The sequence below is a fragment of the Dendrobates tinctorius genome, unplaced genomic scaffold (assembly GCF_039654945.1).
Source record: "Dendrobates tinctorius isolate UK_male_01 unplaced genomic scaffold, ASM3965494v1 ptg000138l, whole genome shotgun sequence".
In the NCBI taxonomy this organism is placed as follows: Eukaryota; Metazoa; Chordata; class Amphibia; order Anura; family Dendrobatidae; genus Dendrobates; species Dendrobates tinctorius.
Window position 1 is genome coordinate 22,367,718 of NW_027361806.1, and position 17,811 is coordinate 22,385,528.

Below are 17,811 nucleotides of genomic sequence, written 5' to 3' on the forward strand. Positions count from 1 at the left end.
TGGAGGCCCCATTATTCTCTATGTGGAGTGCGGCTCTGCAGGTGGAGGTCAGTGCTGGAGGCTCCATTATTCTCTATGTGGAGTGCGGCTCTGCAGGTGGAGGTCAGTGCTGGAGGCTCCATTATTCTCTATGTGGAGTGTGGCTCTGCGGGTGGAAGTTGGTGCTGGAGGCCCCATTATTCTCTATGTGGAGTGCGGGTGGAGGTCGGTGCCGGAGGCTCCATTATTCTCTGTGTAGTGTGGCTCTGCGGGTGGAGGTCGGTGCCGGAGGCTCCATTATTCTCTGTGTAGTGTGGCTCTGTGGGTGGAGGTCGGTGCTGGAGGCTCCATTATTCTCTATGTGGAGTGCGGCTCTGCGGGTGGAGGTCGGTGCTGGAGGCTCCATTATTCTCTATGTGGAGTGCGGCTCTGCGGGTGGAGGTCGGTGCTGGAGGCCCCATTATTCTCTATGTGGAGTGCGGCTCTGCGGGTGGAGGTCGGTGCTGGAGGCTCCATTATTCTCTATGTGGAGTGCGGCTCTGCGGGTGGAGGTCGGTGCTGGAGGCTCCATTATTCTCTATGTGGAGTGTGGCTCTGCGGGTGGAGGTCGGTGCTGGAGGCTCCATTATTCTCTATGTGGAGTGCGGGTGGAGGTCGGTGCTGGAGGCTCCATTATTCTCTATGTGGAGTGCGGCTCTGCGGGTGGAGGTCGGTGCTGGAGGCCCCATTATTCTCTATGTAGAGTGTGGCTCTGCGGGTGGAGGTCGGTGCTGGAGGCCCCATTATTCTCTATGTAGAGTGTGGCTCTACCATTCGTGACCCCCGTCACGTGGCGAGGGGGGCCCACAGAGTCTGAACTGCCCCGGGCCCTGGCTACCCTTAATCCACCCCTGCCCATGCCAACCATATCTACACTGCCCTGGGACTACAGCTCCACCTGTGGGGAGCTTCACCATATTTGCTGCACCATACCATCAGTCCCAGTGGATCTGCATGCAGCGTCGGCTCAACATCTCACTTGCCGAACACCACAGGTGGCGTCACAAACTATTCCATTAATTACATTTCACCATTCAACCTTCCCCTGTTAATTGGGCACCCATGGCCATGGACCGGGTCACCGCTGCTGTGACACATCCCGCCGACACCGGCCCGGTACCGAGTACCTCACAGCCCTGGGGGGCGACCCATCATCAGTGTGAAGTAATCGCAGGTACACGGGATGCAGTGACGAGGCGGGAGACGAGATGAACTTTAAGATGTAACTTTTATATATATATAAATATGTATATATAAATATAATATATTGCGTTGCATATATGCCTATAGGGGCTATCTCGAGCAACCAAACAAGCTAACAGCAGTTATCCTCGCAGGGATCAACACAAGAATACACTGGTAACACAAACACGACTAAGGCTAGTTTCACACTAGCGTTTAAACGACGCGCGCACGGCGCCGCTAAGCCACGCCCCCTGCCCGCTCCTTCCTGTTATCGCCTCCTCCGAGTGCAGAGGGCTGCATGCGTTATGCGCACCCTATCTTTAGCATAGGGTGCGCAGGCCGTGCGCAACTATGAATATAGCGTGCGCTGCGCATTTTTGGAGGTGCGCCGTGCGCGCCGAACGCAGCATGTTGCATTTTGGCGCGCACGGCGCACCTCCAAAAATGCACAGCGCACGCTATATTCATAGTTGCGCACGGCCTGCGCACCCTATGCTAAAGATAGGGTGCGCATAACGCATGCAGTCCTCTGCGCTCGGAGGAGGCGATAACAGGAAGGGGCGGGCAGGGAGCCGGCAGGGGGCGTGGCTTAGCGGCGCCGTGTGCGCGTCGTTTAAACGCTAGTGTGAAACTAGCCTAACCCGGCAAAGACTGGTCACTATAGGGCCGCGGTATGGCCGACTACGGGTCCCGAATGTTAACTACAACATGTCACTTATCCTCTCTGACATCCGGCAGAGTGCTGTTCGGAGATGCTTCGGCGTTTCAGCCGCTGGGCCCAGCCTACGAGGATCTGGCGGAGACTTCGGATGTTCCTACGCCCAGGCGAAGAGGGAGCACAGCAGGCCCCTGGAGAGTCCCTTTGCGTTGCATCTGCCGGCGGAGGCGGTCTGGCGTTGCCTGGGGACCGGACAATGAAGGCCGCAGCCACAAGATGGCTGCATGCCGGAGCCGAGCTGCGAGGGCCGTGGGCGGCAGCGGACAGGCCGCAGCCGCGGGCTGGAGTCGGGCGGTGGTGGCCACTAGGAGCGTGGACGGACGGTCGGTGTTCCTCTGCTGGACGGCTCGGTGCCGTCTCCCTTCTGTCCGCGGTGAGTCTCCCCTCAGCCTCTCCAGTCGCTGCTCTCCTCTCTTGACTCTGGCTCTCGCTCTGGCTCTCTGGCGCCCTCTAGCTTCCTTGCTTCTTCTCTCCTGCTTCGTCAACTCACCTCTGCTGGCGTCCTCAGCCCCTTTTATACTAGCTCCTCCCCGAACCTTTCTGGAACTCTCTGTGGTCCGTCTCCTAATTATGTCCCCCCGGAAACAGTCCCCTAGGAACCTTGGTGACAGTCCCCTTGGTTCCAGCCCGGGCACACAGCGGGGACTCCTCCTCCTACAAGTGCATCACGTCTCAATCTCAACGATGACATTACACCGGCCTACTAATTAGAAGGGGCACCGGAGATGTCGGCAGGTAGGAGGTGGTCCGCAGGGCTCCCGTGCGGTGGGTCCGGACTACTGACATGGCCACCGGACCTGGATCCTGAGAATCTTTTTGCCCAACTCTAGTACTCCTATGGTACTTATATATTCTGGCTTCAATGTTGGGTCAGTCTCTACCATTCATGGCCTTTGAGTGTAAATTTCTAAAAGTCAGAGCATTAATCACCACTGGACAAATGAAAAATGGTATTTGGATCGGAGTCCAAAAGGTGAGACCCCTCTTCCCCCATTAGTAGGTGCTCAGCTTTTTCTGTCAGTGCCACAGGCTGTGAACACTGCATCTGGATGCATGGACGACCACGGCTTCATGCAATCTCCTCCAAGCTGTGCTCCTGCAGCCGGAGAAATGGGGAACTGCATCATCCCCTGTTCCAGATTGTCAGGGGGGCCTAGTGTTTGAAAGCCCATAGATGATAAATGAACCCCCCACATCCCCATAAAGGATTTCTCTATCTAAATTAATTTTTATAATAAACTGATAAATATGAAAGTAAGTGAGAGAGGCGCACGAGGCCCGGCTGTCCCGCCTTTTAGCCTGGTTGCTAAGGACGTACGACCTAACAACCAAATACAACTCTGTGGCCGTCAGCGACTCCAAAGCAACCATAACTCAACTACTAGTTTCCCTCCGACTTTCAACATTTTCTCTGGAGACTAGCGAATCTGTGAAGATTCGGATTCATAACGTCGCTCGAATTTGGCAGGGAGGTTCCAAAAGCACAATGTTGCAGTGTTGTTCGCTCCACCATCTGCTTTCCGCCTTCCCTTTGGTGTGACCTCCTCTTTGATCTTCTTCGCTTTGCGCTGCAGCCTCTGGTGCCATTTAGGCCTCTAAAGTCACAGAACACGACGCTACAACATGCGCTTCCCGAGACCGGGTCAGGCAATGCGCATTTGTAATATTTTTTCGCCTCAATGTGAACTGCGGCTTACGATGTGCACCGAGATGACAGAGGCCTTCTAGGTCCTGGCCCAAAGTGGATGAGGCCTAAGAGGATATCGTGTGAGGGTGGAGGGTGTAAAGAATAAACCAGAAAGGGGAGCTGCGTTGGGAGACCTTAGCGACAAGATTAATATTAATTTTTATATAACTCTTTTTTTAACAGCCCTCTTCAGTTCAGCAAAAGGCAAACCATCTGGCCACCATTTTGCAGACTTCACAGAAAAGGAAACTGGTAAAAAATGTTATATTCAGGAAAATCTGAATATTTTGTAAAAAAAAAACCAAAGAGAATTCAATTCATCTGCAAAAATATTGCAGTTCTGTAGTCTTACGAAGAAACTGTTTGGAGAGATCAGCGCAAATAGGGTCTTATCCGATGTGGAGTGAGATAAAATAAGTGGATTATACTCACCAGATAAAGCTATTGTTATAGCGCGTCCAAATATCCGGTGGAGAAGATCCACAGGTCAGCTGTTGACCGTGCTATAGATGAATTAAAGGGTTAATGTGGATATAGTCCGCGCTGCAGATAGATGATGAATCCAGAGATGTTTCATAAAAGAAATGGTGGTTTATTAAACACGTTTCAAAGTCTCAACGATTTCTTCATCAGGAAATACCACACAAGCCTGGGCTGTAGTCTTAGCACTTCTGCTCCCCTCTCACAGCATAGACTCTCAGAGGCACAGAGAGGGAACCTGCACCTGCATCTCCCTCCCCTCCACATCTACTATTTACTGTATTTTCAAACATTTTCTTGGAAAATTGAAAGCGAATCATAGCTGTGAAGATGATGGACGCTTCCAGAAATTTTTTTTATACCTTTTTATTATCGAAAGTTTAGGTGAGCCAAATTAAACACCAGAACCTCAAGGCTACAAAATAGAAGGCAGGACTAATAGAAGGCAGGTGTAATAGAAGGCAGGTCTGAGAGAAGACAGGTGTGATAGAAGGCAGGTGTACGAGAAGGCAGGCGTGATAGAAGGCAGGCGTGATAGAAGGCAGGCGTGATAGAAGGCAGGCGTGATAGAAGGCAGGTGTAATAGAAGACAGGTGCAATAGAAGGCAGCTCTGATAGAAGACAGGTGTGATAGAAGGCAGGTCTGTTAGAAGGCAGGTGTGAGAGAAGGCAGGTGTGATAGAAGACAGGTGTGAGAGAAGGCAGGTGTGATAGAAGACAGGTGTAATAGAAGACAGGTGCAATAGAAGGCAGCTCTGATAGAAGACAGGTGTGATAGAAGGCAGGTGTGATAGAAGGCAGGTGTGATAAAAGGTAGGTGTGAGAGAAGGCAGGTGTGAGAGAAGGCAGGTGTGAGAGAAGGCAGGTGTGAGAGAAGGCAGGTGTGAGAGAAGGCAGGTGTGAGAGAAGACAGGTGTAATAGAAGGCAGGTGTGATAGCAGGTAGGTAATAGAAGGCAGGTGTGAGAGAAGGCAGGTGTGATAGAAGACAGGTGTGATAGAAGACAGGTGTAATAGAAGGCAGCTCTGATAGAAGACAGGTGTGATAGAAGGCAGGTGTGATAGAAGGCAGGTGTGATAAAAGACAGGTGTGAGAGAAGGCAGGTGTGAGAGAAGGCAGGTGTGAGAGAAGGCAGGTGTGAGAGAAGGCAGGTGTGATAGAAGACAGGTGTAATAGAAGGCAGGTGTAATAGAAGGCAGGTGTGATAGAAGGCAGGTGTGATAGAAGGCAGGTGTGATAGAAGACAGGTGTGAGAGAAGGCAGGTGTGATAGAAGGCAGGTGTAATAGAAGGCAGGTCTGATAGAAGACAGGTGTGATAGAAGGCAGGTGTGATAGAAGGCAGGTGTGATAGAAGGCAGGTGTGATAGAAGGCAGGTGTGATAGAAGGCAGGTGTGATAGAAGGTAGGTGTGATAGAAGGCAGGTGTGATAGAAGGCAGGTGTGATAGAAGACAGGTGTGAGAGAAGGCAGGTGTGATAGCAGGTAGGTCAGTTAGAAGGAAGGCCTGAGAGAAGATAGGTGTGATAGACAGCAGGTCTGTTAGAAGGCAGGTGTGAGAGAAGGCAGGTGTGATAGAAGACAGGTGTGAGAGAAGGCAGGTGTGATAGAAGACAGGTGTAATAGAAGGCAGGTGTGATAGAAGGCAGGTGTGATAGAAGGCAGGTGTGATAGAAGACAGGTGTAATAGAAGGCAGGTGTGATAGCAGGTAGGTAATAGAAGGCAGGTCTGATAGAAGGCAGGTGTGATAGAAGACAGGTGTGATAGGAGACAGGTGTGATAGAAGGCAGGTGTGATAGAAGACAGGTGTGATAGAAGGCAGGTGTGATAGAAGGCAGGTGTGATAAAAGGCAGGTGTGATAGAAGACAGGTGTGATAGAAGGCAGGTGTGATAGAAGGCAGGTGTGATAGAAGGCAGGTGTGATAGAAGACAGGTGTGAGAGAAGGCAGGTGTGATAGAAGACAGGGATTCAGAAAGAGAATTGGAGGGATCCAATGGCTGGATATCCTTAAAGACAAAAATGTCCAGGAAGGATGGGAAATCTTGAAAAATGAAATTCTCAAAGCACAATTGTTAACAATTCCAAAAAGAGGGAAGAATAGGAAGCATTTAAGGAAGCCAGGATGGATGAACACAGAACTTAAGCACATGCTAAAAGGAAGAAAGAAATGTTTATAAAATGGAAAGAGGGAGGCATATCTAAAGAAGAATATAATGCTGTCTTCAGAACCTGCAGGACACAAATCAGATTAGCTAAAGCTGACAATGAATTGAGGCTTGCAAGAGATGTCAAAAGCAATAATAAAGGATTTTGGGGATATGTCAAAAGTAAAAGAAAAGTCAAAGATGCTATAGGATTTTTACAAGATGAAAATGAAGAAATGGTAAGACAGGATGTTGAGAAGGCCGAACTTTTAAATTCCTATTTTGCATCTGTTTTCTCTCAGAAAGGAAATACAACATCAACTGTTCTTCACTGTCCTATTAAGGGAATAGAAGAATCCAGGATATCTATAAACAGAAAGATAGTGAGGAAACACTTAGCTAACCTAAATGAATTCAAGTTTCCAGGTCCAGATGAATTACACCCCAGAGTACTGAAGGAGATAGCAGAAGAAATTTTTGAACCCCTCTCTATAATCTTTGAAAATTCTTGGCAAACAGAAGTCCCAGAAGACAGGTCTGATAGAAGGCAGGTGTGATAGAAGGCAGGTGTGATGAGCAAATGTTGTTCCTATCTTCAAAAAGGGGAAGAAGGTGGACCCAGGCAACTATAGGCCAGTGAGTCTGACTTCTATACCAGGAAAGATCTTTGAACAAATTATTAAACAACATGTATGTCAGTACCTGGATAAGAATGAAGTGATTAAACAGAGTCAGCATGGGTTCGTAACTAATAAGTCATGTCAGACTAACTTAATTTCCTTCTATGACGGAATCACTGATTGGGTAGATCAAGGAAATGCTGTAGATATAGTATATCTTGACTTCAGCAAAGCATTTGACAAAGTATCTCATACAATCCTTATTGAAAAAATGACTAAGTATGGAGTGGACAAGGCAACTGTTAGGTGGATTCATAACTGGCTTAGTGATCGGACCCAAAGAGTGGTCGTAAACGGCTGCACATCCAGTTGGAAGAATGTCTCAAGTTGGGTACCACAGGGCTCTGTCCTGGGCCCTGTATTGTTCAACATCTTTATCAATGATTTAGATGAAGGAATTGAGGGTAAACTGATTAAATTTGCTGATGACACAAAGCTAGGAGGGATAGCTAATACTAGATAAGAGAGAGAGAGGATTCAAAAAGATATAAATAAACTGGAGAAGTGGGCAGCAACTAACAGAATGGTTTTTAACAGGGAAAAATGCAAAGTACTACATCTGGGCAATAAAAATGAAAAAAGCATATACAGAATGGGAGGAATAGGCCTAAGCAACAGCACATGTGAAAAAGACTTGGGTATACTAATAGATCACAGACTGAATATGAGTCAACAGTGTGATGCAGCAGGAAAAAAAGGCAAATGCAATTCCAGGATGTATTAACAGAAGCATCCAGTCTAGATCATGTGAAGTCATTATTCCCCTCTACTCCTCTTTGGTCAGACCTCATCTGGAATATTGTGTCCAGTTTTGGGCACCACATTTTAAAAAAGACATCAACAAACTGGAGCAAGTTCAGAAAAGAGCAACCAGAATGGTGACCGGTCTGCAAACCCTGTCTTATGAGGAAAGGTTGCAGGATCTCGGATTGTTTAGTTTGCAAAAGAGAAGACTGAGAGGAGACTTAATAGCTGTCTACAAATATCTAAAGGGCTGTCACATTGTAGAAGGATCAACTTTAATCTCATTTGCACAAGGAAAGACTAGAAGCAATGGGATGAAACTGAATGGGAGGAGACACAGATTAGATATTAGAAAAAACTTTTTGACAGTTAGAGTGATCAATGAGTGGAACAGGCTGCCACGAGAAGTGGTGAGTTCTCCTCCAATGGATGTCTTCAAACAGAGGCTGGACAGACATCTGACTGGGATGATTTGAGCGAATCCTGCTTTGAGCAGGGGGTTGGACCAGATGGCCCAGGAGGTCCCTTCCAACTCTACGATTCTATGACTCTAATAGACGGCAGGTGTAATAAAAGGCATGTCTGATAGAAGGCAGGTGTGATAGAAGACAGGTGTAATAGAAGGCAGGTGTAATAGAAGGCAGATGTAATAGAAGGCAGGTGTAACAGGAGGCAGGTCTGATAGAAGGCAGGTGTGATAGAAGACAGTTGTGAGAGAAGACAGGTGTGAGAGAAGACAGGTGTGAGAGAAGGCAGGTGTGATAGAAGGCAGGTCTGTTAGAAGGCAGGTGTGAGAGAAGACAGGTGTGAGAGAAGGCAGGTGTGATAGAAGGCAGGTGTGTTAGAAGGCAGGTGTGAGAAAAGGCAGGTGTGAGAGAAGACAGGTGTGAGAGAAGGCAGGTGTGATAGAAGGCAAGTGTGATAGAAGGCAGGTGTGATAGAAGACAGGTGTGAGAGAAGGCAGGTGTGATAGAAGGCAAGTGTGATAGAAGGCAGGTGTGATAGAAGGTAGGTCTGTTAGAAGGCAGGTGTGATAGAAGGCAGGTGTGATAGAAGACAGTTGTGAGAGAAGACAGGTGTGAGAGAAGACAGGTGTGAGAGAAGGCAAGTGTGATAGAAGGCAGGTCTGTTAGAAGGCAGGTGTGAGAGAAGACAGGTGTGAGAGAAGGCAGGTGTGATAGAAGGCAGGTGTGTTAGAAGGCAGGTGTGAGAAAAGGCAGGTGTGAGAGAAGACAGGTGTGAGAGAAGGCAGGTGTGATAGAAGGCAGGTGTGATAGAAGGCAAGTGTGATAGAAGGCAGGTGTGATAAAAGGCAGGTGTGATAGAAGACAGGTGTGATAGAAGGCAGGTGTGATAGAAGGCAAGTGTGATAGAAGGTAGGTCTGTTAGAAGGCAGGTGTGATAGAAGGCAGGTGTGATAGAAGGCAGGTGTGATAGAAGACAGGTGTGAGAGAAGACAGGTGTGAGAGAAGACAGGTGTGAGAGAAGGCAGGTGTGATAGAAGACAGGTGTGAGAGAAGACAGGTGTGAGAGAAGACAGGTGTGATAGAAGGCAGGTGTGATAGAAGGCAGGTGTGATAGAAGGCAGGTGTGAGAGAAGACAGGTGTGAGAGAAGACAGGTGTGAGAGAAGACAGGTGTGAGAGAAGGCAGGTGTGATAGAAGGCAAGTGTGATAGAAGGCAGGTGTGATAAAAGGCAGGTGTGAGAGAAGACAGGTGTGAGAGAAGGCAGGTGTGATAGAAGGCAGGTGTGATAGAAGACAGGTGTGATAGAAGGCAGGTGTGATAGAAAGCAGGTGTGATAGCAGGTAGGTAATAGAAGGCATGTCTGAGAGAAGACAGGTGTGATAGAAGGCAGGTGTGAGAGAAGGCAGGTGTGATAGAAGGCAGGTGTGATAGAAGGCAGGTGTGATAGAAGGCAGGTGTGATAGAAGACAGGTGTGAGAGAAGACAGGTGTGATAGAAGGTAGGTCTGTTAGAAGGCAGGTGTGATAGAAGACAGGTGTGATAGAAGGCAGGTGTGAGAGAAGGCAGGTGTGAGAGAAGGCAGGTGTGAGAGAAGGCAGGTGTGATAGCAGGTAGGTAATAGAAGGCAGGTGTGATAGAAGACAGGTGTGATAGAAGACAGGTGTGATAGAAGACAGGTGTGAGATAAGGCAGGTGTGATAGAAGACAGGTGTGATAGAAGACAGGTGTGATCGAAGGCAGGTGTGATAGAAGACAGGTGTGATAGAAGACAGGTGTGATAGAAGACAGGTGTGATAGAAGACAGGTGTGATCGAAGGCAGGTGTGATAGAAGACAGGTGTGATCGAAGGCAGGTGTGATCGAAGGCAGGTGTGATAGGTAGGTAATAGAAGACAGGTGTGAGAGAAGACAGGTGTGATAGAAGGCAGGTGTGATAGAAGGCAGGTGTGATAGAAGACAGGTGTAAGAGAAGGCAGGTGTGATAGAAGGCAGGTGTGATAGCAGGTAGGTAATAGAAGGCAGGTCTGAGAGAAGACAGGTGTGACAGAAGGCATGTGTGACAGAAGGCAGGTGTGATAGAAGGCAGGTGTGATAGAAGACAGGTGTGAGAGAAGACAGGTGTAAGAGAAGGCAGGTGTGATAGAAGGCAGGTGTGATAGAAGACAGGTGTAAGAGAAGGCAGGTGTGATAGCAGGTAGGTAATAGAAGGCAGGTGTGAGAGAAGGCAGGTGTGATAGAAGACAGATCTTCACCCGCTTGGTCCTCTCTGCCATTCAGTACTTCCCATCCTGCAGACTTTCATTACTGAGATCTGTATTTCTGCCTCGGATGTAATATCCAGAAGTCTCATTATGTTTTAGGGGAATCTCCGGTAGTTAGAGAATAAACACCCTGCATTATTCTATTTAATAACTACCCTTAAGTATTCCGCCATATAACGGCTTCACAGCTGTATTCCAATAAGCCGCAGAGTAATGGCCAATTCTGCCATCTAATAGGTTCATTATTCTTTAGGTATAATTGCAGGCATTAAACATTAAGTTCAATTTCGACTCTTACATTTACTTAGAGCAACATCCAATAATGGGACGTGTCGTTATCGGAGCTTTGTGAATGTGTCTGTTTTATCCCCTCCTGAACGTCGATGAAAATCATCTCAAATGTGTCATAGACAGAGGGAACCAAAAAGTCTCACTGGGGGATGGTTTTATACTCCTGGAAATTACAGAAGGACTAGTGGCCACTGGCTCATGTGTCACACGTGGCCCCCAGGATATGGCTATGGTCTAGAGCGGTAAGCTTGTCACTCTCAGTGTTAACATTCCTGGTGGTCTAGAGCAGTAAGGTGGTCAGTGCTCACATTCCTGGTGGTCTAGAGCAGTAAGGTGGTCAGTGCTCACATTCCTGGTGGTCTAGAGCAGTAAGGTGGTCAGTGCTCACATTCCTGGTGGTCTAGAGCAGTAAGGTGGTCAGTGCTCACATTCCTGGTGGTCTAGAGCAGTAAGGTGGTCAGTGCTCACATTCCTGGTGGTCTAGAGCAGTAAGGTGGTCAGTGCTCACATTCCTGGTGGTCTAGAGCAGTAAGGTTGTCTGTGCTCACATTCCTGGTGGTCTAGTGTCTAGTAGTAAGGTGGTCAGTGCTCACATTCCTGGTGGTTGTCCCTGCTCACTCTGTCACTGTATTCACTCCCTACTTTGTGGTCAAACCCCCACCGATACACAGGCTTTCGCCTACCTTTTAGATGGGTGATAACGTTTATTTATTAGCATAACCCTATAATTTATGGATTAGAAACTTACATTTTTGCTTATATTGTAGGTGCATCTGAAGTTTGCTTATCATGTGCTGCACATGTATAACATCTAATATGGGCCTTACATAGGACTGCACATACCAGTGGAGTATTATGTATATATTAATGCAGTTGCAAAGAGTTAAACAAATTTAGCTCTGCTGCATCACTATGAAAGTCAGAAAATGGGCAGCAACCTGACGTATAAATTGCGCGCAGGTGCTGTGTATAGAATTCAGTCCTATTGAATGTGAATCCACCGGGATCGGAGCTGCATTCAGACTATTTAAGCCTCTTCATCAGGGAGGAAGCTGTAATTTCGTTTCCAATCTATAATCTTTTGAAAGTGGAGCAGGGACAGGTCCTGGGGTACAAAGCGCGGACAATCTCCTGACATCTTCTCTTCTTTCCTCCCCAGGATTTGCTCTGACTTTACCCCGTCTTCTCTTTCTTTTGAACATTTCTAAAACCAAAACCCATAGAATTAGTCACTTCTAAAGGAATGTAAAATAATTGGATCAATACGAGGAACAGGATTTTTTTTTTCTTTTTAAATGTCAGAAATCGCCCATGAGACCTTATCACTAAGGTTCTTTAGAAGCGAACAAAAGGCAAACTGTATATATAATTATAGGAAAGGAGGCTTCTATTGTTTACAAGTATTGTCTATGATCTGTGAGAATCCAAACCTAATCAGCTATAGAAATCCCAATTAGAGTATTTTCCTGTGGTCCATTTTTTTGTTATTGTGTTTTTTTAGATTGTTTTAAAACTGCATCATGCTCTCCACAATTGTTTATAATATTCTCATCCTGAGTTACATCCTGTATTACACTCCAGAGCTGCACTCACTATTCTGCTGGTACAGTCACTGTGTACATACATTACATTACTGATCCTGTACTGATCCTGAGTTACAACCTGTATTATACTCCAGAGCTGCACTTCCTATTCTGCTGGTGCAGTCACTGTGTACATACATTACATTACTGATCCTGTACTGATCCTGAGTTACATCCTGTATTATTCTCCAGAGCTGCACTCACTATTCTGCTGGTACAGTCACTGTGCACATACATTACATTACTGATCCTGAGTTACATCCTGTATTACACTCCAGAGCTGCACTCACTATTCTGCTGGTACAGTCACTGTGTACATACATTACATTACTGATCCTGTACTGATCCTGAGTTACAACCTGTATTATACTCCAGAGCTGCACTTCCTATTCTGCTGGTGCAGTCACTGTGTACATACATTACATTACTGATCCTGAGTTACATCCAGTATTATACTCCAGAGCTGCACTCACTATTCTGCTGCTGCAGTCACTGTGTACATACATTACATTACTGATCCTGAGTTACATCCAGTATTATACTCCAGAGCTGCACTCACTATTCTGCTGGTGCAGTCACTGTGCACATACATTACATTACTGATCCTGAGTTACATCCTGTATTATACTCCAGAGCTGCACTCACTATTCTGCTGGTGCAGTCACTGTGTACATACATTACATTACTGATCCTGAGTTACATCCTGTATTATACTCCAGAGCTGCACTCACTATTCTGCTGGTGCAGTCACTGTGTACATACATTACATTACTGATCCTGAGTTACATCCTGTATTATACTCCAGAGCTGCACTCACTATTCTGCTGGTGCAGTCACTGTGTACATACATTACATTACTGATCCTGAGTTACATCCTGTATTATACCCCAGAGCTGCACTCATTATTCTGCTGGTGCAGTCACTGTGTACATACATTACATTACTGATCCTGAGTTACATCCTGTATTATACTCCAGAGCTGCACTCACTATTCTGCTGGTGCAGTCACTGTGTACATACATTACATTACTGATCCTGAGTTACATCCTGTATTATACCCCAGAGCTGCACTCATTATTCTGCTGGTGCAGTCACTGTGTACATACATTACATTACTGATCCTGAGTTACATCCTGTATTATACCCCAGAGCTGCACTCATTATTCTGCTGGTGCAGTCACTGTGTACATACATTACATTACTGATCCTGAGTTACATCCTGTATTATACTCCAGAGCTGCACTCAGTGTTCTGCTGGTGGAGTGGTACTTACATGACACAATGGTTGTTATGTGATTTGCAGCCCATTGAAGGTTTTGTTATCATGTCACAGTAATATATTGAATTTTGAGTCCTCCTTAATGAAATTATCAGTATTTTATTCTTGGTGCTGGGAATGCCTCCATGTTAGACATGTGTTTGGAGACACACAGAGGTGCAGTATAGATGTGAATATCTGATTACAGCTCCGCACAATGTGAGACTCGCACGATCCCTACAGCTTCATTTTCCCCCTAAATTCTAGTGTCTCCTATTACAGAATATGAAGCACATCTTGTTTTTATGCTTTGCCGTTGCTCCATTTTTGCCTGCGTCCCGCAGACGCCATCGTCTTCCTACATTTGTATGTTCCCAACACGGCGACTTTTTGGTCGTCTTACATTGTTGCAATTTTATATTTTTGCGGTTATTAAAAAAAACCCTCTAACCTGATTAGGATCCCACTCGCGGAAAGATTTACAGGTGAAAAATGAATGTCACCGCTATGAAATGTTTTGAAATATTTTTCATTTCCAAACAATTGAGAAATCTATCACATTTTCACAAAGTAGAGCAATATAGAAGACATTAATGTTTCAATCAATCTTCTTACAGAGCGGAAAAAAAAGCCGACACTCATCAGACGAGCGGCGCGGAGCGACACAGGGCGACGCGGGAACAGCAGGTGCAGCCATTTCATCCCTCGGCTAATTTTTGTTTTTGTTTTTGTGCATGTAAAAAAAAAAAATGTACAGAGCTAATTATGTTTTAATTAGTATAAATAAAAGTTTAAATATAAAAATGTATCTCATAACAATGAAAAAACATCCTGATTGGCCGACCAAAGGGGAAATTTCTTTTTTTTGTCAAATCATATGTTTCTGTCTTGTTGCTTTACCACCGTACAGAAAATAAGAGACATAAATTTGACATTTTGTGAGATGATCGGAGTCCAAAGCACAAACGTGGAAAATATCAGAGGAAATGTCATGAGATAGCCCTGAACTTGCTGCTGAAGTGCGAAAAAAATATTGGAAAATTGCTTAAACAGCAATTACCCAGTGCCATGTCATTAATATTATTAGCGCCACTCTGGTTAGTTGTGAATGTAATTGTAAACAGCGGTAACTTAGGTAAAATCCATTGCAGCCAATTTCTATCGGCCTTGATCCGTGACCCCCTCACTGCCAGGGATTTTTTTTCTGCAGTGTAAATGTAGTGTTATATGACAGTCTATCTTTGTGATACATGAATGACTTGCGACTCTAGGAATGAGAATGCAGGTGCCATACAGTACCCACACAATAATAACGCCCTATAGCGTATAAATAGTAATAGTGATAATAATGCCATGCGGTTCATAAATAATCATGTTATATGTTACTAAATAATAGTCATACAGTATATTAATACTAATAATGATAAAAATAATAATAATAATGCCCCGTAGTGTACAGATAGTAGTATTATTGCTATTCATATACTATAGGTCATTATTATAATTCTTGTTATGTATACAACATATTTCATTATTATTAATGTACTGTATGGCATTATTATTATTAGTATTATTATTATCATATAGTATACATGTAAATAAATGGTGCAATAATAATAATAATAATAATATAGTACATTCATAATAATACCATATGGTGCATCGATACTAATACTATTAATAATAATATTCTATAGAGCATTAAAAAAATAAGAACTCCATGCAGTTAATAATAATGGTATACATTCCAAAAATTATAATGTCATACAGTGCAATAATAATAACAAAGTCATATGATGTCACAATACTAATAATGCCATACAATAATCATAATTCCATATGGTACATTAATGTGAATAATAATAATACTGCTAATAATAATGCCATACAATTCCTATATAATAATTCTACATGGTGCCTAATTAATAATAAGTATAATAATATCAATAATAATACATTGCAAAAATAATCATAATGCCACACAGTGAACAAATAATAACACTGCCATACAATTCCTATATAATAACACTGCCATACAATTCCTATATAATAACACTGCCATACAATTCCTATATAATAATACTGCCATACAATTCCTATATAATAATACTGCCATACAATTCCTATATAATAACACTTCCATACAATTCCTATATAATAATACTGCCATACAATTCCTATATAATAATACTGCCATACAATTCCTATATAATAACACTTCCATACAATTCCTATATAACACTGTCATACAATTCCTAAATAATAGCACTGCCATACAATTCCTATATAATAATACTGCCATACAATTCCTATATAATAATACTGCCATACAATTCCTATATAATAATACTGCCATACAATTCCTATATAATAACACTTCCATACAATTCCTATATAACACTGTCATACAATTCCTAAATAATAGCACTGCCATACAATTCCTATATAATAATACTGCCATACAATTCCTATATAATAATACTGCCATACAATTCCTATATAATAACACTTCCATACAATTCCTATATAATAACACTGCCATACAATTCCTATATAATAATACTGTCATACAATTCCTATATAATAACACTGCCATACAATTCCTATATAATAATGCCATACAATTCCTATATAATAATACTGTCATACAATTCCTATATAATAATACTGCCATACAATTCCTATTTAATACTGCCATACAATTCCTATATAATAATACTGCCATACAATTCCTATATAATAATGCCATACAATTCCTATATAATAATGCCATACAATTCCTATATAATAATACTGCCATACAATTCCTATTTAATACTGCCATACAATTCCTATATAATAATACTGCCATACAATTCCTATATAATAATGCCATACAATTCCTATATAATAATGCCATACAATTCCTATATAATAATACTGCCATACAATTCCTATATAATAATACTGCCATACAATTCCTATATAATAATACTGCCATACAATTCCTATATAATAACACTTCCATACAATTCCTATATAACACTGTCATACAATTCCTAAATAATAGCACTGCCATACAATTCCTATATAATAATACTGCCATACAATTCCTATATAATAATACTGCCATACAATTCCTATATAATAACACTGCCATACAATTCCTATATAATAACACTGCCATACAATTCCTATATAATAATACTGTCATACAATTCCTATATAATAACACTGCCATACAATTCCTATATAATAATGCCATACAATTCCTATATAATAATACTGTCATACAATTCCTATATAATAATACTGCCATACAATTCCTATTTAATACTGCCATACAATTCCTATATTATAATACTGTCATACAATTCCTATATTATAATACTGTCATACAATTCCTATATAATAACACTGCCATACAATTCCTATATAATAACACTGCCATACAATTCCTATATAACACTGCCATACAATTCCTATATAATAACACTGCCATACAATTCCTATATAATAACACTGCCATACAATTCATATATAATAATACTGCCATACAATTCCTATATAATACTGCCATACAATTCCTATATTATAATACTGTCATACAATTCCTATATTATAATACTGTCATACAATTCCTAAATAATAACACTGCCATACAATTCCTATATAATAATACTGCCATACAATTCATATATAATAATACTGCCATACAATTCCTATATAATACTGCCATACAATTCCTATATTATAATACTGTCATACAATTCCTATATTATAATACTGCCATACAATTCCTATATTATAACACTGCCATACAATTCCTATATTATAATACTGTCATACAATTCCTAAATAATAACACTGCCATACAATTCCTATATAATAACACTGCCATACAATTGCTATATAACACTGCCATACAATTCCTATATAATAACACTGCCATACAATTTCTATATGGGCTGAAGTGGTTACATCCGATCTACTACATGTGACCACGACAGCCAATCACTGCCCTCGTAGTCTAATATCTAATACCTCGGAGGCCACTGATTGGCTGCACGTTTTGTAGATGTTAATGTAACAAAGACCGGTGGGAGCAGAAGAGAACAATCTCTTGTAATTGCAATGTAGCGCCATCTAGTGGTGCAGCAGTTATTGGCGGACACAGCAGGTACCAGAAGGCACAATGGCCCCTGCTATATATCGGTAGAGCAATGCTTCCACCAGCCACTGTAGCCAGAAATGTGTGAATATTGCAGACGTGGACGTCCCGCTCCTTCACTTCTCACTCTGGTTGTGTAATTGG

At 43.1% G+C, this 17,811-nt stretch overlaps 1 protein-coding gene across 2 annotated transcripts in view; it reads left to right on the top strand.

The window, feature by feature from the left end:
* ST6GALNAC3 (ST6 N-acetylgalactosaminide alpha-2,6-sialyltransferase 3) overlaps window positions 1–17,811 on the top strand; it is a 426,930-nt gene that overhangs the window by 384,598 nt on the left and 24,521 nt on the right. The window contains exon 5 of one of the 2 annotated variants that reach the window (XR_012220156.1): window positions 14,135–14,204. The gene's annotated coding sequence lies outside the window, so the exon portion shown is untranslated. Of the gene's footprint in view, window positions 1–14,134; window positions 14,230–17,811 lie in introns of those variants that run through there. The other variant, XR_012220157.1, reaches the window with a different exon arrangement.